The sequence below is a fragment of the Schistocerca cancellata genome, chromosome 1, assembly GCF_023864275.1.
Source record: "Schistocerca cancellata isolate TAMUIC-IGC-003103 chromosome 1, iqSchCanc2.1, whole genome shotgun sequence".
In the NCBI taxonomy this organism is placed as follows: Eukaryota; Metazoa; Arthropoda; class Insecta; order Orthoptera; family Acrididae; genus Schistocerca; species Schistocerca cancellata.
Window position 1 is genome coordinate 783,979,552 of NC_064626.1, and position 25,862 is coordinate 784,005,413.

A 25,862-nucleotide genomic window follows, 5' to 3' on the forward strand; every position below is an offset into this window, starting at 1 on the left:
GAGTTTGTTGAGTATCTCTGTAATGCTCTTGTGCCAACCAGATGATCCTGTGATGAAATGTGCCACTCTTCATTAGATCTCCCTCCCCCTCCCTCTCCTCCTCCCCCTCCCTTTCCCCTCCCCCTCCCTCTCCCGCTCCCTCTCCCCCTCCCTCTCCCGCTTCCTCACCCCCTCCCCCTCCCCATCCCTCCCCCTCCCATACCCTCCCCCTCCCCCTCCCACACCACTGCACCCTTGCCCCCCCCTTCTATCTGTCCTATTTGGTAGGGATCCCAAATAGGTGAACAATACTCAAGAATTGGTAGAACAAGTGCATTCCTTTGTGGATGAGTTACATTTCCTTAAGATTCTTCCTTTGAATCTGAGTTGCCATCTGTTTTTCTCACTATTTGTTTTATGTGGTCTTTCCACTTATAGTCGCTCTGGATAGTTACCGTATTTACTCGAATCTAAGCCGCACTTTTTTTCCGGTTTTCGTAATCCAAAAAACCGCCTGCGGCTTAGAATCGAGTGCAAAGCAAGCAGAAGTTATGAAAAATGTCGGTACATGCCGCCACAACTAACTTCTGCCGCCGAATATATGTAGCGCTACGCAGGCATACTTTGTAGAGGATAAATACTGGCGCCAAAATCTCAGCGTCAGTAAATAAATTAAAAAAAAAAAAAGGAGAAGACGAGCTTTTTTTCTCCGCCGCGAGTTTAGACCACTGCATTTTCATACATTATCCAACGAAGTAAATACAAATTCCATATTGTTCATATTCGAATGTAGCACAATTTCAGTGTACTACGAAAATCTGACTGGCAAGACTGTGTGGGATGTTTGTCAATATGGCCAACTCTACGTTCTGAATTTTTTCCTATCTGTGAGAAGAGATGGTTGCTAATAGGAACCTGATGAAATTTGAATCATATACAGTATTCTCTTCACCATAAGAATTATACGAATATAAACATTTTGCCATGTATTCTCTCGTGTTTGCTGCTATCTCATTTAAATCCTGTCTGCCTAATAAACTACGAAACTAGAGTGAGACAACAGCAAACGCGGAAGAATATACGTATCGTGTCATGTTTATATTCGTATTATTCTTATGCCTAATAGTGATACAGTCAGAAATGAAGCACGGCAAGTGACTAGATTTTTAAATCTAAAATGACTCTAATTTCTGTGCAGAATTTGATGTAATAAAGAAGCGACCGCAAAGATTTTCAAACGGAGAAAAATTTTCGCCTAACTTTCGTTCAGAACATGTTCTATCATACGCAGTCTATTATTTGATTCTTGTTGATCATTATCAAAGAAAGCAGCAGTGTAAGTAACAACAAATTGCGGTCTCTTGCCATTGTTTCGCTAATGAGACGATTCCTCTTTTTTTTTTAATTGTACGCGGCGGTAGCACGCACAAAAGCAAGCCGTGCCGCGAGCCGCGACAGGCCGTAAACACGCACTATCAGAATACGACAAACAATGCATGACACAGTGCAGTAATGCATTTTCAGCTTAAGAGTGACGCAAACACCTATAACAAAGAAAACGGCAATTATCAGATCAAAGCAAAATAAGCAATCGATTCAAACCAGACGAAGCACGTGAAAAAGGAAGGGCACCCGTATAAATACGGACGGAGCGCCTGACGCATAGCAATGGCTACGTGGTAAAGCTTAACTGCTAAGCTTAGACTCGAACCCAACTACTGTAGCTGTATCATTCATTCGACCTAAATTGTGTCTCATATTACAATGGACAAACTTTGTTTCGATTTGGAGGTGCGGCCTAAAACTTTTCTCTCCCCTTGAATTTCGAGTCTCAAATTTCAGGTGCGGCTTAGATTCGGGAAATTTTTTTTTCCTTTATTTCGAGTCTCATTTTTCAGGTGCGGCTTAGATTCGAGTGCGGCTTAGATTCGAGTAAATACGGTATGCCTAGATATTTTATGGCAGATACTGTTTCCAGCAGTTTATCATCAATAGTGTAGCGATATGGCAGTGGATTTCTTTTTCTAAATATGCGTAATATGTTACATTTATTTATGTTTAGGGTCAAGTGCCAGAGCCTTCACCATTCATCAATTCTCTGGAGGTCATTCTGCAAATGCTTCCTGTTTTCTGGCGTTGCTACCTTGTTATAGACAACTGCATCATCTGCAGAGAGCCTTAGAGAACATCTGACGCTTTCTACCAGAACTTTTATATATATTGTAAACAGTGACGATCCTATTGTACTTCCTTGGGGTACTCTGGAAATTACCTTTACATCTATTGATTTTTTTTTTTTCGTTAACAGCAACATGTTGAGTTCTGTCTGCTAGGAAGTCTTGAATTCAGTTGCAAATCTGCCCTGATACTTGATAAACTCGTATATATATTTTTCACTAAATGGCAGTGTGGGACAGTGTCAAATGCTTTCCTGAAGTCAAGGAACAAGGCGTCACCCTGAGCACCATTGTCTACGGCGCTGTGGATTTCATGGAGGAACAGAGTGGGCCGAATTTTGCACGATATCTGTTTGCAGAATCCATGTTGATTTTTATAGAGGAGAATTTCCTTCTCCAAGAACATTACAATTCTTGAGCATAAAACATGTTCCATAATTTTAAAACAGATTGACGTCGATGATATACCAGGTGTACTGGTATGAAATGAGCGTTAAGATACAAATGTGTCGATAGGTAACATTTGTTGTGAACAAGCCTTAAATATTTTTTTTTTTGTTTGGTTGGTATGACATCTGTTAAAGATATTTAGTATACATAAAGTCATGGAACAAACATCATCGTATGTTTTTTTCATCATGTTAACAATGTCGAATTTTGTACCAGAAAGTGATGATTTGCGGCAAGCACTAATTTTTTGTTTTCATTTGAAAAAAAGTGCTGCAGAGTTGAATCGAATGCTTGTCGAGGCATATGGTGATCATGCTCTTTCAGAAGCAACATGCAAAAGATGGTTTCAACAGTTCAGAAATAATGATTTTGATGTAAGAAATGAAGAGCGTGGAAGACCACCAAAAAAGTTCGAAGATGCCGAATTGCGAGCAATATTGGATGAAGATAATACTTTGAGTCAGAAGCAAATGGCAGCAATGCTAAATCTTGCAGAACATAAAATTTCTGACTGTTTGAAAGCTGTAGGAAAGATCCAAAATTGTGGAAAATGGGTGCCACATGAATTGAATGAAAGACAGATGGAAAACCGAAAAACCATTTGTCAAATTTTGCTTCAAAGACATGAAAGAAAATCAGTTTTGCATTGAATTGTTACTGGTGATGAAAAATGGATTTATTTTAAGAATCCTAAGTGGGAAAAATCATGGGTTAATCTGGGACAACCATCAACATTGACTGCAAAACCAGATCAATTCGGCACGAAGACAATACTCTGTGTTTGGTGGGATCAGAAAGGTGTGGTGCATCATGAGCTTCTAAAATGTGGTGAAACTGTAAATACTAATTGCCACAGACAACAAATGATCAATTTGAACTATGCATTGATCGAAAAAAGACCAGAATGGGCCAGAAGACATGGCAAAGTAATTTTTTTACATGATAGTGCACCTGCACACAAAGCAAAACTGGTTCAAGATACAATCAAAACACTTGGCTGGGAGCTGCTACCCCACTCGCCAGATTCACTAGACTTGGCCCCTTCCGCCTACCATTTGTTTTCATCAATGGGACATGCATTGGCTGAGGAACACTTCGATTCCTACGAAGAAGTTGAAAATTGGGTGTCTGATTGGTTTGCTTCAAAAGACGAACATTTCTATTGGCGTGGTGTCCACAAATTGCCAGAAAGGTGGTCAAAATGTGTAGAAAGCAATGGTCAGTACTTTGAATAAAATGTTTTTACTTTTCAATTCAAAATTAGTGTTTCATTTTCACAAAAAAAAAAAAAAAAAAAAAAAAACGCTCATTTCATACCAGTACACCTGGTAGGTCTATAATAGTGTGCATCTGTCCTATTGCCCTTCTTAAAAATAGAAATGACCTGCTTATACAGTACAGCCCTTCTTAAAAATGGATGTGACCTGCTCATACAATACTCAAAGTGTTTAATCTATACTTCCATATTAATAATATAAGGAAAAGGATAGTTGCCATTCACCATATAGTGGAGATTCTACATGCCTGTCTGCAGCTCAGCGATCATCTTCATGGTGAGTTGCTACCTATGCTCATTAGTTTTGATACTCAGAGTATTTGCGCAACTTATCTGTTGCTTGGATTGATCACTGTGGTCTCATTTCATTAGCTTGGTGTCAGTGACTTGTGAACAGCTGGCCATGCAAGTGGACTTCCATGAGGGGCTGAAGCTGCAGGCTGTTTCGGCGGGTATCTTTAACAGATCCGGTCTGCTGATCTGAAACCCATAGTTTCCCAATAATGTACAGGCCCTGCCCGTCATATCTAGTCTCACTGATCTGCCTGCAGACTGGATCCGTTTGTGTATGGCATAATGCAGCATATTTTTGTCATGGATCCAGGACTGTGGTGCTCCTTGGCAGGACAGAGGCCACAAGCAATAGATTTCAGGAATTGCAACTGTCTCACCATAAGTACATTGTACAGTGTGGTGTTTTTATTGTTATAGTACATCGTGTCACTTTGGAAGTAGTTTGTATGTTATAAAGTATGGACGATAAGAAGAAGAAAATTGTGCCAGTCGCTGATGGTTTTTACACTATGTACTCATATATTTCTCAAAAGAAAAGTTACGCAGTACCTGTAAAATGAAATGATTGTGTGGCATTGATGGCCATGAGGCCCCATCCAGGGAAGTTCGGCTGTCGGGTTGCAATTATTTGTTCAGATGATGCTACTTTCGCCTCCTTGTCTGTCAGTGATCATGAAATGATGATGAAGACAACACAACACCCAGTCCATGAGTGGTGAAAATCCCCAACCCAACCGGGAATTGAACCTGGGCCTGCTGACAGGCCAGATTACCACTTAGACAGACAGATTACCATTCAGCTAAGCAGGCGGACACACAATACCACTAAAATAATAGGCATAACACAATGGGTAATAACTGACAGTAACGAACATGGGCGAACCAACATTTTATTGGCGGTCACTTATAGTAGTGTCTTACACAACTCTTCCTCACCTTATTCACTCTTTCAAGAGGCCTACTTTTTTCTGGGGTTATTTCTGAAATCAGTGAAAGAGTTTTAAATGTGTCTTGCGACTCCAGGGAAATGCATATTTTTGTCACCAAATGTGTTTCCTTTTATTGAAATAAAATAACATCGGCGGTCTTAATGAAACACACATACCATTTGGATTGCTTTCTCCATCTAAACACAGTTCATTATAAAAGATGTTGACGTTAGTACATAAAAGTTTTCCTCACTTGTTTAGAAATGCAGAAGTCCCCACATTTTCTTGTCAACTTATGTCTTTACTCACCCTTGAAATCTCAAAATTTGTCAGGGAACAATTCTAAAACTTATCTGGAAATTAGGAAAATATCAGGGAATTTCACTTGGGGAAACTTGGGGGCAACCCTGTATAGTTACATCAGCAGCACGATGCATAGATGTGCACTCCTATCAGTGCCCCTCCACTCCCACCACTAGGCAATGACTCTGAGCATACAACTACATCATGTATTGCAGCAGTGGAGTGGTGAAGATGGAGCGGGGGGGTGGCTGGCGGCGGTGGGGGGGGGGGGGGGGCAGGACACATCACTAGCTATGCTTATTAGAACAGGCAAACGTGTAAGTAGCTGAAATTATTGTATGTACAATAGCTTTCTTACTCATTACAGCAAAATTACTGATATGTGAGTGCAGTCTTGAGTAACAGCTAGTTGCGGTAATAAAGACATTAGCAAACTTCATAAACTACTGACTTTGTATGTGTTTGCAAGATAAATGTGTATTAATGTGACCAAGTGCACGTAGAATAATGTGAGTTTATTATTTTCACTTAACTTTGTGCTTCTTGAAATTTTGCTTGGCTGTTTGTCAACATGGCAGATTCTCTTCCTGCAAAATATAGTTTGGTTGTTACTTGGATATATGTATGTTGAAATAGTATTATGAATAAGATTACTTTCTTCACATCAACTTTTTAAGCAACATCAAAGTTATTTTAACAGTAGGTAACACACATTGTCACTTAACAGCTCAATTTTTGCATAACAGTTATTCCATATTAAAATGTTCTGGCTCCATAGAGTGACCACAACAGACACTCAGCTTTACTTCATCACTGCACAACAGACAGACTTCCAACTACAGTTACAAAGATGTGTGAAGTGTACATACAAAGATTTACATGGAAAGTCAATATAATCAGTGTTTCTTAACCAAAGAGATACAATCAATTAATATTTAATAAACAATAGCATTTTTCTATCAGTTTTATCTTTTTGAATAATTATGGAAAGCAATGAGTATGGTTATGATATTTTTAACTTTAAATTATAAATTATGGTGTGTCAGCTACTTCTGTACTTCACAGGAAAAAAAGAGGGGTTTGAGCAGTTCCATTACAATGCCCAGAAGTAGTTGTTGGTGAATTGTAATTGAGAATCTGACAACCACAATAACCTGCAGCAAGTCCTTGAGCATGGTGAATGTAATTTTTGTGAAAGTGGTCCTAGTGTCATGAAAGGGCATTGAATGAGCAAACACATGGTCTGCTTTTGTTTCACTGTGCTGGCCTACTTATGCCACTCCAGATGTCAATGACTTGTACTATGTGACCCTCCATCATATGTGGGGGGTGAACCTGCTGCCTAGAGCACCATTCTCAGTGCACCGTAGCAAAGAAGAGTCACACCAATGATGTGCTCTGACAAATGTCATTGTCTGAGTGGATAGGATATGTCCACAGAAGGCAGCACAAGAAAAATATGAGATACAAAATTAATATGAAGTTCATTGCAACATACTCAACCTGCCTTCTTAGGTGAGAGTTATTTTAGAACATAGTAATTGAATTCAAGTCAATTCTTGAATAGTGAAAGAACAATAATAATGACTGAAGACTTGAAAGGCTGAAAATGTCACAGTAAATTCAAAGTTCCAAAATTCAATGTCCATATCCTAAGCGTGCCTCTCTCAAAGTCTAGAAGGGACGTGCAAAAGTTAAAGCCTCAAGAGGACAAGTAAAAGTTTTCAAGTTTGGTGTATTGCCAATGAAAAACAGACAAATCTACAAAGTCTAATTAATGGCCATGGCATTGGAGGCCACATCTCTTTGATATAGAACAGGGTTTCCCAAACTGTTTAGTGTTCCACAGAAAATGAACATTGCAAAAAACTATTAATAACATGGTGTTTTTCCAACATTTTGGTGATACTCATTTTTTTAAATTTTATTGCAATTTCTGTGTTATTAGTTATGATTTAAAATTGACGTAATCATTAAATAAAACAAGTTTTTCTCATTTTTAAAAATTTTATTAACCTTCTAAATAAACAAGGTGTTACATCAAAGCACCATGATTCTCAGGGTGTCCTGTAAGAGAAAAAGTTTTGAAACACCTGATTTAGAGCCCACTAATGGTATAGGGCCATAGCTGGCAACTCCTGGAGGTGAAGGTCTATATAGATGGAGTAGGCATTGGCATTGGCATTGGCATTGGCATTGGCATTGTCGTCGTCATCATTGTCATCATAGCAGCAGCTCCAGAGTGAGATCTTGATTGTGGGGATGCTTTTGCAGTTGACGCCTGGTCCAGGAAACTCATTTGGAGTGAACTGATGGGCATTTCCCAGGCCTGGTGCTGGCCCAAATACTGTCTGGGCACCAGAATGCTGCAAGTACTACTTCCAGTCTCACAGCATGTGGAGGAGAAAAGGTCAATGGGACCAGTGGCCAGCGATGTCTGGCAGTGCATGTGTTACCACCTGGTGGCTGGGCGAAATATGGTCATCCCTTGTCTCTTGCCTGAGGAGCTGTCCCCAGCGAGGTCTGTGTCCATATGACATATTTGTATTGTTAGCTGCTGGCTGAGTGGGCACAGGGTCTCAGCACAGCATTCAGCTTTCCTCCTCTGCTCCCCTGAAGGGAGGAGAGGAGGTAGCAGCTGGGGTGACTGTGTAGCGGAGATCCACTCCATTGGCGTTGGCGCTGGTGTGGCATGTGGAGCAGCTGAGGAGATCACAGGGAAGCTGGCCGCAGGCTGGAGCTGATATAGACCTGTGGTGTCTGGGATGGGCATTGTGGAGGACTCCACCTCTGGAACATATGGTGATGGTAGCTTAGTGGACCCTGGCAGAGGATCACAACAAGGCTGCAATTTGTTAATGTGCTCATGGTACACTGTTTTGAAGCACGAGCTCAGTCGTGATGTGGCCCAAAAGGTTGAAAATGACCTCAGGATACCAATGCTGGTGGCCCAGACATGATCTTGAAGAGAGAAACAGTGGTGGCTGGACCACTGCCAGCTCAGTCGTGATGTGGCCCAAAAGGTTGAAAACGACCTCAGGATACCAATGCTGGTGGCCCAGACATGATCTTGAAGAGAGAAACAATGGTGGCTGGACCACTGAGAGGAAGGATGAGCACTGTGGGGTGGATGATAGATAATTGTGACCAATGTGGCAGCCACAGAGTTGTTCTGATGGGTTTGACCTGTCCTAGGGAGTGGAATGATAAGAATCCAGAAAAAGCATATGTGCTTTGTCGAAATGGTTCAGACAGCGGGATTTAACTGTACAGACAAAGTGTTTGGCTAGACCATTGGAAGCAGGGTTGACAGGTGCAGTATATATCAGTACTACACCATTTACTTTACAGAAAGTAGAAAATAGCATGGAAGAAAATTGAGGACTGTTATCCATTATGATAGTTTCTGGGAGCCCTTCAGTTGAAAAAATGCAGAACAGAATTTGAATGGTCTGCCCAGCAGCCATTGTTGACATTCATTATATATAGGGGAAGCCACTGTCAGCATCTGTAGTGAATGACGGGGAGTACCCCCTGATGGGACTAGAGAAATCCAAGTGTTGCTGGAACCAGTGGTCTGTCCAAGGGAAAGAAACTACATGGAGGGGTGGCCTTCTTGCTCTGGCAGGTGAGGCAGGCAATAACCATGCAAGTGATTGTCATGCCCATGCCACCCCAGTAGACACATTGGTGGGCCATGCATATGGTGAGCACAATGCCCCAGTGGCTGACGTGCAAGAGAGACAGGATTGCTATGGAGAGCTCATTCCAGTGTTGCCATTAGGCCTGGACCTCTGAGTGTCACAGTTGCTTATGGTCCGGTGGCCAGCAGCATTGCACCAGGCACAGTAACTTGCAGAGCACTGGGTCCTTGGAGGTGTAGTGCAAAATATGCTTGGCGTCCGATGGGAAGTTGGCCATAGCTACCTCATTGGTGATGTCCAGGTGGAAGCAGGTGCATCAAAGGAGGGTCCTGGCCCAGGGGCGTATGAGGAACAATACTAAATGTCATAATTATAACTTGAAAGAAACAGCACTGCCTGCTAAAGATGGCATGCTGTTTAGGTCGGAATATTTGCTGACTCTTTGAAAAGAGTGCTTGTGGTCCATGAACAGCATGAAATGGCAGCCATAGACATAGTTGTGAAACATCTTTAGGCCAAGTATGATTGCTAGGGATTGTTCCCCCCCCCCCCCCCCCCCCCCCCCCCCCTGTTTGACTGTAGTTACGCTGTGGAGCGGAGAGAGTCTTAGATACAAATGCAGTTGATCATTCCACCCCCATCAAACACATTGCGATGGGGCAGGTTGCGCTTTCTCTCTATCCTTTAAACAATCAGTCCACCTACCTGTATTGGTTTCAGGTTGTCTGCACCTTCAGTCTGTAATTGTAGATACTAGTTTAGCTGACAAAAGCAGCATTGATGAAAATTCGACTAAATAGCTACCCCACAAAGGCCACATAACTCCCGTCCATGGGCAGTAGCTGAAAGTTAGTTTTAATAATTGAGTGTTCGAGATTCTTACACGAGTCATTTGAAAAAATATCAACATTTTCTTCAGGTTGGTTTATTGTGTTTAAAACAAGAAAAATGACTATCAGTTCTGCATTTAGTATTCCAGCATCAATTATGCAATATCATTGACCGTCTCTGTTACAAATTCACACCCAAAAGCAGCCAGAAGGTATTTAGTCTGATCCGAGATTCTGAATTTCCTAAACAGTCACTGACCTATGACTACTTGTGAGTTAACATATTCAGCTGTTCAGTAGGCTTCTTGTAAAGAAGTGCTTGGCATAATGTCTCATAATCTGCATAAAACACGCCATGCGGAGTTAATGTATAACATGAAATGTTCACACGCAAATATCTCCTACAATAAACTATTCACAGAGCTCAAACTTTCACAAAACACTCAACACTGAAGTCGCTTTTCATCAGCAATATCTACATTTTGGTACAAATTTAATCAGCGCTGTTTAACCTAGATGTTTACCAGAAAACGGCTCCCGAGCGACCATATAGACTCATAGATCTGAGGCACAAAACCCTACTGAAATGCACAGGTAATGCTGAATTTCTATTGGCTAGTATGTTAAGCATCTAATCAGATCCTCTCTAGCACTTCTTTACTCATGGTATTTCTAATGTCAGCCAATCAGTTTACCACAAGTAATTTAGACTAGAAGTTTTGAAGTCCCAAAACTAAAGTCAAGCTCATATGAACATATGCTCAAATTTCCTCTAACGAACAACAAATTCAACACACATACATTTACTTAGTTTTTATAAAATATCACATTCTCACTTTACGTATGCCCTCCGCTCTCTCCCTGTCTCTCCAAAACACTCACGCAACCAAACACAATAAAATAATAATTTTCCAATGTACTTTTAATAATGTCAGAAATCTGTGCTAATGAAACTGCTATTATGTGTTTTTGGTAAAAATTTATATCTCCAGAAGTATTGAAGTTAATGATTTGAAATTTTTACAGTATGGTTGTGTTATCCATGGAATTTGGTATACTAATTGTGAAAAGGATCAATAAATATTTAATAGTAGTTCTCCAGATTTATGTATAGTTTGTGTAATATATTGCATGCAGTGTTAATCAAGTACAATGTTCACTCAACCCAGTAGCCAATGTCAACTGTGCCAGAACAAGAACCAAAAATTTGCTCTCCACCTGGCTCCATGGCAAGCTACGCTTTCAACGAAAGATGACAACTCATAATAATTTTCTATGTTGTAAAATGTGAAAGGACTGCCCCAACTGATATCCAGCTCAAAGAAAAAGAAAACACTTGTCTTTATTGCATTTGTGGTGGGCCTTTGGAGGACCGTGAGCAGTGCATGTAGCTTGTTAGCCAAGTCCTTTGTGCCCTTGCTTGTAACAAGAATGTCATCTAAACAATTCACTGTGTCTGGCACATTGCGGGTGCGGGGCTTGAGGTAGTGTTGAGAAATTACCAGAACACTGGCAATGCAAAACAGAAATCTTGTTTTACTGAAACAGTCTGAATGGAGTTTTGATCACTGAGAAGCATCGTGAGTCTTCAGCCAACAGAAGCTGGAGATATGCCTCATGGAGATCAGTCTTGACAAATACTTTGCCATCCATGAGGTGAATCATTATGTCCTCTACCCTAGGAATAGGGTATGCTTCTATGATAAGAGTGGGCATTAATGGTTGTCCTGAAGTCCATGCAAATGCACAGTGCACCATTTGGTTTTTCTATGATCACTATGGGGGCAGCCCATTGGCTGCTGCAAATGGGGGTGAGAATATCCTCATCCTACGATAACTGTAGCTCCAGCTGAAGTTTGTCTCTGAGCGCAAAGGGAACATTTCAGGCTTTGAAGAAGTTCAGTGTCACTGATGGGCATGTGCCTCAAAATCTTTGACACCAGCATAAGATTGCATGAACACTGAGCTAAACAAGATCATTTAGGAAGGTGTTGGCACACAGTGACTTGATGATGGGAGCGGAGTCATGGATTTCTGAGCCAAGAGCACTGAACAGATTCAGGCCCAAGGGACTGATGGCTCTAGGAGAGTTGATGACCAAAATCCTAGCTGAGAGATTTATCAAACAGTACTGAACTTGGGCTGTAAATTGGTCATTGACTTTAATGGTGTCATTGCAGTAACTATACAGCACAATGCCAAAAGGGACGCCATGCAGTAATAACACTGCCAATCCATGATAGTCACGCATGACCCCGTGTGTATCTGCAACTCAGTGGGCAAGTTGGTGATGGCTAACATGAGGGATAGAGATTCCTCTTAGTGGCAAAGCACAAACTGGATGTATGATACACATGGAAAACAGGTCCACCCCACATCTGAGAGGTGCATGTGTGCACAGTTGACATTTATTTTGAGCACGAAGTGGTACAGTGCAGTCCTATGTTTGGACTTCTCACAAGAGGTGCACTTAAGTGCACTGGCAGTGGCACTGATGACTAATAAGATACTGGCTGCTGAATCTTTGCCAGCATTGTGTTAATCTGACCTAGGTGTGAAGTGTGACTTGGACTGAGGGTAGCATGATATTGGTCAGGCAGTGAACAGTTATGATGGATTTTGCAGGGTGGCTGATAATCTGAGAGACTGTTCAAAAGCTCTGTAACGTGGAGACATGTTTCTAAGGAAGAATCCATCAATTTAAGGAGATATGTGCATAGCCCTTTATTGGGGTGTGCAAGAGTATCATGTCATGGACAAAGGAAGCTACATATTATTGCTTGCACTGAGGATTACTACACTGAAAACAGCAGTTGTGAGATGAATGCTGGAGGTGTGTGATCCATTCTGTTAAGTTTATGGCAGTTAAAAAGCTTGTACTGGGTTGCTGCCACATGCACCTGGGAGTTAAAAGTATTGTAACAAACTGGATTTCAACCTGTCATGGGGTTGAGCCTGGAGTTCTAATTACAGGTTAAGCTGTTGTAAAAGGTAGTAAATATTTGTCCCTGGCTCATGCTTCTTTTTGAACTGCTGAAGTTAAGGGAGTGAAATTCAGTAGCTTTTGACTATGTTGTTAATCTGAGAGAAGTGGTTGAAGGGGATCCCTCATCGCCAACTCATCTGTTGAACGCGGTGCAGGAAGAATACCCAGTTGTAAAATTAATATGAAGTTTATTGTAACATACATAAACTGTCTTCTCCAATGAGGGTTATTTTAGAACACAGTAATTGAAAACTACTCACTTTTTGAATGTGGAAAGAACAACAGTAATACGTGAAGGCTGGAGGCCTGAAAAAGTCGCAGTAAACTGATAGTTCCAAAATCTAATGTGTATACCCTAAGCATAGCTCAATCAAAGCCCAAGAGGGATGTGCAAAAGTTAAAGTCTTGAGAGGACAAGGAAAAGTTTATGCCCAGCATATTGCCAGTAAGAAACAAAGACAATTATTACAGAGTCCAAGTGCTGATCACAATGTTGGAGGCTCTCTCTCTTCGGTGTAGAGGCCATGAATGGTGAAGGTCCATAGTTGGCAGCTCGTGGAGGCAAAAGTAAACATGCATTGTGTCATCATCGTCATAGTGGCAGCTCCAGAGTGAAATCCTGATTGTGGGTGACTGTATCTTGGATGCTGTGTCTGGGTGCTAGGATACTGTAGGTAATAGTTTCGATCACATGGCTCCAAGAGAAGAAAGTGGAAGGGGCCAGTGACCTTTTGTGGCACTTGGTTGCTGCCTGGTGGCTGGGCAGAGCATGGTCATCCCTTGTCTGTTGCCTGGGTGGAGTATGACCATCCGTTGTCCATTGCCTGAAGAGCTGTCTCCTGCAAGGTTCATAACCCATCTGTATGGTTGGCTGCTGGCTGAGTCCTCAACACCACACACACTGTCACTTTCGCTGATGGATACAGATTCCCTCTCCTCTTGAGGCAGCACATAGGGACTGAAACAACTCACCAAACCCATGGATGTTGCGGACTGGCATTTTTTTATCTCGGATGTTGCAGATTGGCATTCCTCGATCTCAGCATCTCTTACAGATGAGAGAAGGCACTGAGGAGGTACTGATGAATCTGCTTCTGAGAGGAAAATTGGCATCACTGGGAGTGCCATGGTCCCTGTTGACTGATCAACAGAGCTGAGAAATCAGCTGAGGCTGCAGCTGCCTACTGTGGGACTGGTGTGGGAAGCCAATCCACAGTACCTGCTGAGTAGCAGCAGTTGTGAGATTGTCGCTACTACAGCTTGTGCTGGTAAGGCCATGTCCTGTGTGAGCAACAGAAGCGAGTGACAGCGAGCGACTTCTGCATACGCTACACTCCAGCAACAAGCAGCAACATTGGGTGACAACCTTGGATGTCCTGCATGTGAGCGACCATGTCGCGCTGCAAGATGGCTGCTTAGAGCCAAACAGCTGTTTCTATAAAACGGAATCCTTAACCTGTACAATATTGTAGCTGTAGAGTAAGGCTACAGAATTAGGTTTACTTAAGAAAACAAAGTGAAAAGGAATGCTCTGCATGAAATTTACAAATAGAGGAACCTCCATGGAGAATTTCATAAGTATCGTCAGCTACGAAGATCACCAGACAAGTTCTTCGAATACACATGAATGAGCAGAGGAGCATTCGACTATGTCATCAATAAATTAAATACAAATGTTTTTTTTTTTTACATGATCAAGAACTTTTAACAGCCAATAAATGCAGAGGAATGCCTATTACATGACTAACTATGGTAAATAGAAACATAAGCAGAAACAGTGAGACTCCTGGACAGTAGGTAGCGGTGGTGTAGGGGTAGCATGTACAGCTCATAGTGACGTGTGGGAATGAGGTCCTGAGTTCGATTCCCAGCAATTCTTATATTTTTACTGACTCAATTACGATTCTGTATACGCTGCATCCCTAAGTATATTTTTAAGGCCTTGCCAAAGAACGTGATCTTCACACCTATCACTGTATATTACATGCATTTAATTCCTAATAAATTACAATGAACCATGAAATGTTACAGATATTTCATGTTGCGAAAGTAATTCATCAGCAGTCAGTGTTAAGGCCAAGCGATTCAATTACTCTAAATAGTCTGTAAAAGTAAAGCTTACAGAATTTTTGAAAAGAAAGTCAAACATTTTGTGTAATGATTTGTCTAAAAGTATAAAATAAAAAATATTAGGGAAATGTTTAGTGTAGCTCATTTTCTGTTTATGATTTCGAGCATCATTCAAAGGCACATAGAACGTTTCTCTGATCTACTTATTTCTTTTACACAAATAATTTCGTAAAATATTTGAGTGATTCCTTCCATTTTTTAATTTCAAGTTTCATTCAGAAAGCATGATCTTACCGACTCCTTGTTTGCCTTCCTGACGTACTTGATTCGAAGGAAGCCTTTTTGACATTTAAATACCGCACCAATGTATCTTTTTACGTGCAAAATAGCTAGGTCTTGAACAGATGACATTTTTGACACTTTCATTTAAAGCAGCTTTTTGTGAAATATTTCAATTTTTCCTCAGCTTATTAATTAAATTTTTGTTCATTACCCTGATTGCTTTCAAGCAGTTAAATATTTTCATGCCAAACTAGACCTGATGCTGATCACTTTGAGACTCCGTTTACCTGTTTCTCTCCCTTGGTTTGCCTATGAAAATTTGGACAAAACTTCATGGTGTAAGTTATAGAGAGTCTTGTTTTCGCTCTGCTCACGCATTTACAAAAAGAACCTTTTATGATATACGACAATTTTTACGACCACTTGATTCCTGAAGCGCAGGAAAGGTTTGGACGCGACGTGAGTGACCAGTCTGCGGATATAAGAACCAATATCTTAAGAATGAAAAGAGATATCATTCCAGCCTCAACTTTAAATACAATTTAGATATATTGGTTACATTTCATACGCAATAATGCATGGCTTTAAATGGACGATACGGAAAGTCTACACAGTGTTATTTTACCTCTGCAGATTCTTAAAAATTTCGTGCAGCCATGTACTCAATATCGTGTAGCACAGTAACTATGACGAATAACGAAAATAAATTCTGACCTTTATCATTTAAGGATATCAAGTCAAATTTTTTTGCCGAATCGTTTTCTTGAAATTGGATGTTAAGTAATTCATAGCTGCCATCGCATCCCCTCCACTGCTTTGCCAAGTAGACACGTGACTGTCACTCTGTGTCGCATGTGCTTCAGCGACAAGATTCAAACATGTTTGAATTTAAACGTCACCAGTTGCAGTGGGAGACAGGCAGCGACACAGATGTCGCTCACATAGGACACTTCCATAACTACACCTGCAGTTGTGTTTTGTCGCCTGAAGCTGTCGTGCGCTGTTGCTCGCTTCTGTCACTCACGTAGGACATGACCTAAGGGGGAGGTGATGGTGAGACAAGGCATCCACAATGCAAGACAAAGGTTGTAATGAGCGTGAGGCTCTGAGAAATGCAACTTATGCCACAGTTGAAATGATAGTACTGCCATTGGCAGCCATCCCTGTCCACATAGCAAAGGTAGCATACCATGTATCTATTGATTGTTGCAAGCACCCACCCTGAGTGTGCTGACCGTATATTAACCCCCACAACATGGTGACTGTATGGAAACGAAGGTGTGATAATTCTTGCTTATGCTGCTGTGGATATAGTCAGTGAAGGAGGTTTTACTGCAGTCTACCATGCAGGAACACTGCTGTGCTCTTGCCAGAGATCTGTGTGACCTGGCAGGTGCTTTAAAATTAGACACAGTCAGCATTTGCATCAAGCTTTCTCGTTAGTAATGAATTTAGCAGCTACTTGGGAGTGGGCTAGTGAGGAACTAGTGGCTCAATCACAAGCACTTGTAAGTGACTTGGTCTTACTTGTAGCGAGAGGGAAATAGGCAAAGTGTGATACTGAATGGCGTGCAACGAAAACTATGCATGACAAGTACACATTTAATGAATTCATTATTTCATTATCATAATTATTTCACCATTACATTTTCACAACGAACTTGTTTACAAACATGGTAATATCAGAAAATAACCTTCACTTTTGTTCATGATCATGTGCCTAGAAAGAAAATTTTTATCTACTGTAATCATACTTAATTTATAAGGGCACTGAATGTAACCCACAGGAGAGCAATTATCCTTTTCAGCCACTGTCAGAAATTGAACATATTATTAATAACTATTTTTTCTGTTGAATACAGATCCTAAGTGATTCTCTTGCCTCTTTAAAATAATGCAGCAAATTTTTGAAAATATAGGACAAAAAAAAGACAAGAGACAAAAACGTTATGATGATTATTGTCATAATGGTCCCAAGATGGAACTTTGTGTACATTTGCTTTGGTAAATTAATTTTTTTTTAATCAAAGGAACCCTGCCTTTAAATCTTGCCTCAAAATTTACGTTCCAATTTCTGTTTTAACTCTCTTTAATGTGATGTCTAGTGATATTCCTGAACCTTAATCCATAATTGGTTTTTTTTTCTTTCTTTCTTTTTTATTTTAGCACACTACTGTTCACAAAATATAAGATTTGTGAAAATAAAACTTAGTCACTCTCATTTCCAGTGGTTCTAAGAGTGAACAAAGAAAACTTCAGGCAAGTCCATTAACATTGTCTTGGGCACCTCACTCATCTGACAATATATGATTCGAATCCCTAATAAAATTAAAAAGTAAGAAATTATCCCAGCCAGAACTGTTCTGGCATATTCCAGGTCTGTCCTGTAGAATTCATGTTAAGTCGACTAACATTTATAGAAGGTCCTCCTCCATCGTTGTAGCTCTGTGACAAATGGCATACAAGTCTCAGCGAATCTAATGTGTCTCAAAACACAGTGAAACCTTCTGCGCTTGCTGTACCAAATGTTTGTCACCGCTCTTGCTCATACAAACTGTGAGTATTCAACTTGGAGTGATGAGCCTATGAGTGGTTTTGAAGGTTGAGATGACCAGCTCTATTAAAAATATGTGAAACAGCCCTCCTGAAGACCTTAAATTTGAGGCCATAGAGAGAAACTGTTTGGAGAAGTGTCTTGTTGAGGAGCATAATCCATACATATGAGCTGACCCGATGCTCAATTTCATTTCTTATCCATGCAGCAAGGAAAGCACATTAGCAAAGGCAGTGGTGAAATGACAAGCCAGTGGAATCCATTTCCTGGGCCAAGTAGTAGCATATGAGTCATGCTTTGAAGCGAAGCCTTGAAGTAAATAAGCTGTCTATGTCATATTGGCCCATACTGGTAGGAAGTCTGGCCAACCTAACTTCACACATTTCAAAACTTGTTGAATCCATTTTCAACTCTCCCACAACTGTGGTTGCAGCAATGCAAAAATTATTCCAATGCATGGTGTGTTTCTGTGTTGTTCTTGAAACATACGATCTCCTGTTGGTTGGAATTGGTCAGAAATATTGTGGATCAACTGTTCAGATTGCACTGAAAGATTTGGGGGGGGGGGGGGGGGTCGCAATCAAAATTCCAAATGAGGACCTCTGATATTGATTCAAACTGAATGAAGTGTTTAAAACTAAAACCTGTTGACAGCTGTAAGTATTCATTCTACAGAGATTGACCTTCGTGCATCATCAGCACCTTTTAGTTTGGAAAATAAATTTTTGGGTCAAGGGATTGAAAATATGTCTACAACTTACAAGTTTATTGCCTTGAAATTTCCACCCAGTCTAAGAGAGCCATTTGCCTTTGAACAACTACACTCCTGGAAATGGAAAAAAGAACACATTGACACCGGTGTGTCAGACCCACCATATTTGCTCCGGACACTGCGAGAGGGCTGTACAAGCAATGATCACACGCACGGCACAACGGACACACCAGGAACCACGGTGTTGGCCGTCGAATGGCGCTAGCTGCGCAGCATTTGTGCACCGCCGCCGTCAGTGTCAGCCAGTTTGCCGTGGCATACGGAGCTCCATCGCAGTCTTTAACACTGGTAGCATGCCGCGACAGCGTGGACGTGAACCGTATGTGCAGTTGACGGACTTTGAGCGAGGGCGTATAGTGGGCATGCGGGAGGCCGGGTGGACGTAACGCCGAATTGCTCAACACGTGGGGCGTGAGGTCTCCACAGTACATCGAAGTTGTCGCCAGTGGTCGGCGGAAGGTGCACGTGCCCGTCGACCTGGGACCGGACCGCAGCGATGCACGGATGCACGCCAAGACCGTAGGATCCTACGCAGTGCCGTAGGGGACCGCACCGCCACTTCCCAGCAAATTAGGGACAATGTTGCTCCTGGGGTATCGGCGAGGACCATTCGCAACCGTCTCCATGAAGCTGGGCTACGGTCCCGCACACCGTTAGGCCGTCTTCCGCTTACGCCCCAACATCGTGCAGCCCGCCTCCAGTGGTGTCGCGACAGGCGTGAATGGAGGGACGAATGGAGACGTGTCGTCTTCAGCGATGAGAGTCGCCTCTGCCTTGGTGCCAATGATGGTCGTATGCGTGTTTGGCGCCGTGCAGGTGAGCACCACAATCAGGACTGCATACGACCGAGGCACACAGTGCCAACACCCGGCATCATGGTGTGGGGAGCGATCTCCTACACTGGCCGTACACCACTGGTGACCGTCAAGGGGACACTGAATAGTGCACGGTACATCCAAACCGTCATCGAACCCATCGTTCTACCATTCCTAGACCGGCAAGGGAACTTGCTGTTCCAACAGGACAATGCACGTCCGCATGTATCCCGTGCCACCCAACGTGCTCTAGAAGGTGTAAGTCAACTACCCTGGCCAGCAAGATCTCCGGATCTGTCCCCCATTGAGCATGTTTGGGACTGGATGAAGCGTCGTCTCACGCGGTCTGCACATCCAGCACGAACGCTGGTCCAACTGAGGCGCCAGGTGGAAATGGCATGGCAAGCCGTTCCACAGGACTACATCCAGCATCTCTACGATCGTCTCCATGGGAGAATAGCAGCCTTAATTGCTGCGAAAGGTGGATATACACTGTACTAGTGCCGACATTGTGCATGCTTTGTTGCCTGTGTCTATGTGCCTGTGGTTCTGTCAGTGTGATCATATGATGTATCTGACCCCAGGAATGTGTCAATAAAGTTTCCCCTTCCTGGGACAATGAATTCACGGTGTTCTTATTTCACTTTCCAGGAGTGTATTAATAGAGGTGCTCAACACCTAGATGAGATCGGAATAATGAGATTTTGTTTCTGTAAGCAGTCGAGTTCTGTCTTAACTCCATCATGGAGGATGGGGGTGGGCAAAATAGGGAATAGTGGTTGGCTTGATGTGACTCTCACCCTGTGTCTTTTGCACAACCTGGACCAGGATATAAAAGATGTGAAAATGTATATAATTCATAAACTGTTTTGAACGGTATCTAGGTTGACACTATGTGGATTTTCTCATTGATTAAGACTGCCAACTGATTGAAGACCTCTAGGTGGAAAATATTATCTGTATTCAATGAACCAATGACTGAACTGTAAATTTGTCTGGCTACACATTTATGTTATAAATCAACTTGAAATGTTCCTTTTATCTGTAACATATGCCCACTATAAATCATAAATTGTGGCAAGTGGTTGTAATGGTGATGCAAGAGACCCCTTGTCCACTTGAAATACGGGTTGTTTGAAAAAGAATGACCTGATTTCAAAATTGATAAAAACAGACTACAAACATGGGATACATTGCAAAATACTCAAAAAACTTAATGTTTTAGCTATACTATTACAAATGCTATGTATCCACCAGCAGCAGCATGAACAACATCCTGTTGGAAAATGAAGTCATCAGAGTCCTCCTGAAGTTATGGAAAAAGCCAAGCTTGCAGCATTTGAAAATAGATAATTCTAGTCTCTCTGTGTTCATTCAAAGGAGGAGGGACCTTACAATTTTTCACGAGAAATGACACAAAAAATGTTCACTTTAGAGGAGTCTCCTTTGTGCTCAATAATGTCATAAGTGTTCTTGAGTCCCCATATGCGAACGTTATGTCGGTTTACTTTACCACTAACATGAAATGTTGCTTCATCACTGAAAATTGATTGTGGTAATAATATACTGTCTTCCATGTCCTCTATCAGAGCATTGCTGAACTCAACCCATTTTTTTTTACCACCAACCCAAAGAGCTTGCACTGATTGTAGTCTGTATGGTTTATAGACCAAACAATACCTTAACACTCATCAGTCAGTTGTATGAGTCATTGTCAGTTCTCTAGCCGGCCACTGTGGCCGAGCGATTCTAGGCGCTTCAGTCTGGAACCGCGCTGCTGCTATGGTCGCAGGTTCGAATCCTGCCTCAGGCATGGATGTGTGTGATGTCCTTAGGTTAGTTAGATTTAAGTAGTTCTAAGTCTAGGGGACTGATGACCTCAGATGTTAAGTCCCATAGTGCTTAGAGCCATTTTGTTTGTTATCTACATGTGCAGTGAGTAGACTTTCATGGACTCTGCTCAAACATTTGCCGAATTTTTTTCACCATGCATCAGAAGTACAAGGTCAACCTGGAAAATCCTGCCTCTTCAAATTGGCAATACCAGCAGTGAATGTTTTTTGGGTGCAGATGGATCAAAATCAAAAACGCTGACGAAAAGCATGCTGGACCAAAATTATTGACTCAATCTTTGCAACTGCTGCACACAAAACATCCTTTTGTTGAACAGATGCCACCTTACTTCTGACTGCCTGCAAATGGAGAAGATGCATTGACTGACATTTAAGGGTGATTTTGTGAAACTTTAGGCCACACGTATTCTAACAACACACATTTCCTTGCTGGTGCGTCCCTTGTTTCACAGTTATTACTATACCAAATCATGTCATTCTTTCTGTAACACCGTGTACTGTTGTTTAGTCTAAGATCTATAAAGCTATTAACATGTTTTGTTGAATACACATTTCTGTGTTTACTGAAGTTTGAATTTTATGTGCTGAATTACTATTGTGTCAACATATTGTTCCAGTCACAGTGTTGACTGGAACACTCTCTTTAAATTTCTGAAGCTAACAAGGATAAAATACAAGGAAAAAAGGCTATTTACAACTTGTACAGGAACCAGATGGCAGTTATAAGAGTCGAGGGGCATGAAAGGAAGGCAATGGTTGAGAGGGGATTGAGACAGGGCTTTAGCCTATCTCTGATGTTATTAAATCTTCAACGCTCCTCTTGTGTTTACAAGACCGGTCATAGAACCTATGGTTATAGATTGAACTCGGCAAGATTGCTGGTGAGGACATGTACATCCATTGTATCTCACTGTAGATAGCTGAAATACACTGACCTGCATCTTTCAGATGATGATGTCCCCTCTGTTCTGTAAAAGCTCTGGTCGTGGATTAGCTGGAATCAGAATCTGGATGAATGGCTGTAATGGTGATGTGAAGTTTGACAGGAGTTAGTGCTCAAATAATTGTGCATACATTTTTTGAAGGGATCCATTTTTTATTCTGGTAATTTCCGTTGTGGTGCTTTACAAAAAACAGTTACACAATCACTTATCTTCCATCTACATTGTATGCAGATTAGAATGGTCTTCCACTCACACATCACTCCAGAACAATGACAGTTACATTCAACAAACTCTAAACAGTGCCACAACTTAACTGACAAGGAATGTTTTACCATGATCACCAGGATCTATGCCCGACACGCAACCACTCATCTCTGCCATCCCTTTCTGTCACTTTATTACCTTGACATAAGATAGGGAAGTGCTTCCTTGTGTTTTGGGCTAATCAGAGCCCTCTGTTTTGTTGCCTACATATACGTTGCCTTCTGGAGTTGACCAATGGCCGTCTTCTGATGTAGCTGATGTAATCCCACATTACCAAGGACGCTACACAGGATGCGCTCTATTTCCCAGCTTATTTACCCTCTCTCTCACAGTCCAGTGGCAATATATTATCCACCATTGCATAATCTTTGGTATCACTCAATGAGTACCCTCTTTTAACATAATCATTATAAATCTGTATATTGAGCAAGCAGTAAAGGAAACTAAAGAAAAATTTGGAGTAGGAATTAGAAGTTCAGAGAGAAGAAATAAAAGCTTTGAGGTCTACTGATGACATTGTAATTCTGTCAGAGACAGCAAAGGACATGGAAGAGCACTTGAATGGAATGGACAGCATTTTGAAAGGAGTATATAATACATTGAAGCACCAAAGAAAGTGGTATAGGCATGCATATTCAGGTACAGAGATATGTAAACGGACAGAATATGGCATTGCAGTCGGCAATGCCTATATAAGACAACAAGTGTCTGTCACAGTTGTTAGATTAATTATTACTGCTACAATAGAAGGTTATCAATATTTAAGTGAGTTTGAAAGTGGTGTTATAGTCGGTGCATGAGTGATGGGACACAGCAACTCTGAGGTAGCAATGAAGTGGGAATTTTCCCATATGGACATTTCATGAATGGACATTTCATGAATGTACTGTGAATATCAGGAATCCAGTAAAACATCAAATCTGCAACATCACTGCAGCCGGAAGAAGATCCTGAAAGAACATGACCAACGCGACTGGAACCGAGCGAGGTGGCGCACTGGTTAGCACACTGGACTCACATTCGGGAGGATGACGGTTCAATCCCGTCTCCAGCCATCCTGATTTAGGTTTTCTGTGATTTCCCTAAATCGTTTCAGGCAAATGCCGCGATGGTTCCTTTGAAAGGGCACGGCTGATTTCCTTCCCCATCCTTACCTAACCCGAGCTTGTGCTCCGTCTCTAATGACCTCGTTGTCGACGGGATGTTAAACAACACTCACCTAACCTAACCAACGCGACTGAAGAGAATCGTTAAGCGTGACAGAAGTACAACCCTTCTGCAAATTGCTGCAGATTTCAATGCTGGGCCATAAATGAGTGTCAGCGTGCAAACCATTCAACGAAAAATCATCGATATGGGCTTTCAGAGCTGAAGACCCACTCGTGCAGCCTTGATGACTGCACGACACAAAGCTTTACATCCCGTCTGGGCCTGTCAACACCCACATTGGACTGTTGACGATTGGAAACATGTTACCTGGTAGGATGAGTCTTGTTTCAAATTGTATCAAGTAGATGGACATGTACGGGTATGGAGACAACCTCATGAATCCATGGACCCTGCATGTCAGCAGGGGACTGCCCAAGCCTGTGGAGGCTTTGTACTGGTGTAGGGCATGTGCAGTTGCAAGACATGAACATTATTGAGTGTATCTGGGATGCCTTGCAATGTGCTGTTCAGAAGAAATCTTCACCTCCTCATAATCTTACAGATTTATGGACAGCCCTGCAGGTTTCATGGTGTCAATTTCCTCCAGCATTACTTCAGACATTAGTTGAGTACATGCCATGTCATGTTACAGCACTTCTGCTTGCTTGCGGGGACCCTACATGATATTAGGCAGGTGTACCAGTTTCTTTGGCTCTTCAGTGTATGAACACCAACAAAAGCAAAACAAGGATAGTGGAATGTAATTAAGTTAAATCACATGATGCTGAGAGAATTAGCTTAGGAAATGAGATGCAAAAGGTAATTTGGGCAGCAAAATTGCTGATGTTGGCCAAAATATAGAGGATTTAAAATGGAGACTGGAAATGGCAAGAGAAACATTTCTGAAGGAGAGAAACTGTTAACATCAAATATAGCTGTAAGTGTTAGGAATATTTTTGGAAGGTATCTATGGAAGTGAAACATGGGTGATAAACAGTTTAAACAAGAAGAGAATAGAAGCTTTTTAAATGTGGTGTTACAGAAGAATGCTGCATATTAGATGTTAGATCATGTTACTAATGAGGAGATACTGAATAGAATTGGGGAGACATGAAATTTGTGACACAACCTGCCTAAAGGAAGGGATCTGTTGTTAGGACACATTATGAGACATCAAGGGATCACTGATTTAGTATTGTAAGGAAGTGTGGGAGGTAAAAATTATTGAGAGGGAACCACGAGGTGAATACAGTAAGTTGCATTCAGAAGGGTGTAAGTTGTTGTAGTTAATCTGAGATGAAGAGGCTTGCATATGATAGAGTAGCATGAAGAGCAGCATCAAACCTGTCTTTGTACTGAAGACCATATAACACTGTTTTGTGGCTGTTTGGTCTTGCGTCAAGTATGAAAATTACAAATAGTGCTAAGGTGACCGTGTTTCTCACAGTGGAAGCAGATTTCATACTGCTTAGGGCAATGATCATGTGAACACCATACAGAACATTTATGACAGGAAGGTAATGGAAATCAGTGAGTCCATGATCTGAACGGTGATGAGAATTACCTGAGTAATATCTGGAATGATCCATTCTGGTAAAAATGTTATACATGAGTTGTACAGAAATGTTGCATTTCGAGAATGATTGGTTATTGTAATTGTGGAATGTGTAGTTAAATACATTTTATATGGCCCGAAGGTGGCCAGAGTGTGACAAAAATGATAGTCAAAGTAAAAAAGGTACACCTGTGTATTGTCTGATGCAGGATCCTAACCATATGTTTACTTTCTCAAAATAATTTGGTTACAGTCCATTTTTCAACACAATTCTCCAGTGTAGTTAACCTGTGCCCTTTAACTGCGCTCACTCATTGCTTCTTACTTATAGGAACTTTTCAAATATTGATTATTGCAGGTCTTTCAGCTGGCTCTTCACCTCTCCAAATAAGGCAGCATCACAGATTTCATATTGCTTAGGGCAGTGATGGTGTGATCACCATACAGAACATTCATGACAGTAGTTTAAGACATTTGATGCCTACTTCAGCTAAATTAAGTAAATATTTCATTGCTGTGCTGGAGTGTTGTGATAAAATCACATTTGGGAGGATGAAAGTTCAAACACGCATCCAGCCATTCAGATTTAGGTTTTCCATGACTTCCCTAAATCGCTCCAGGCAAATGCCGGGATGGTTCCTTTGAAAAGGTAAGACTGACTTCCTTCCCCATCCCTAAAACCATCTGAGCTTGTGCTCCATCTCGATAAAAACACTAACTATTGGGTCTTGATCAT

General features: G+C 41.5%; 1 protein-coding gene across 1 annotated transcript in view; it reads left to right on the plus strand.

The window, feature by feature from the left end:
• The window catches only part of LOC126187442 (xenotropic and polytropic retrovirus receptor 1), a 112,601-nt gene that overhangs the window by 60,787 nt on the left and 25,952 nt on the right, over window positions 1-25,862 (plus strand). The window lies entirely within an intron of this gene.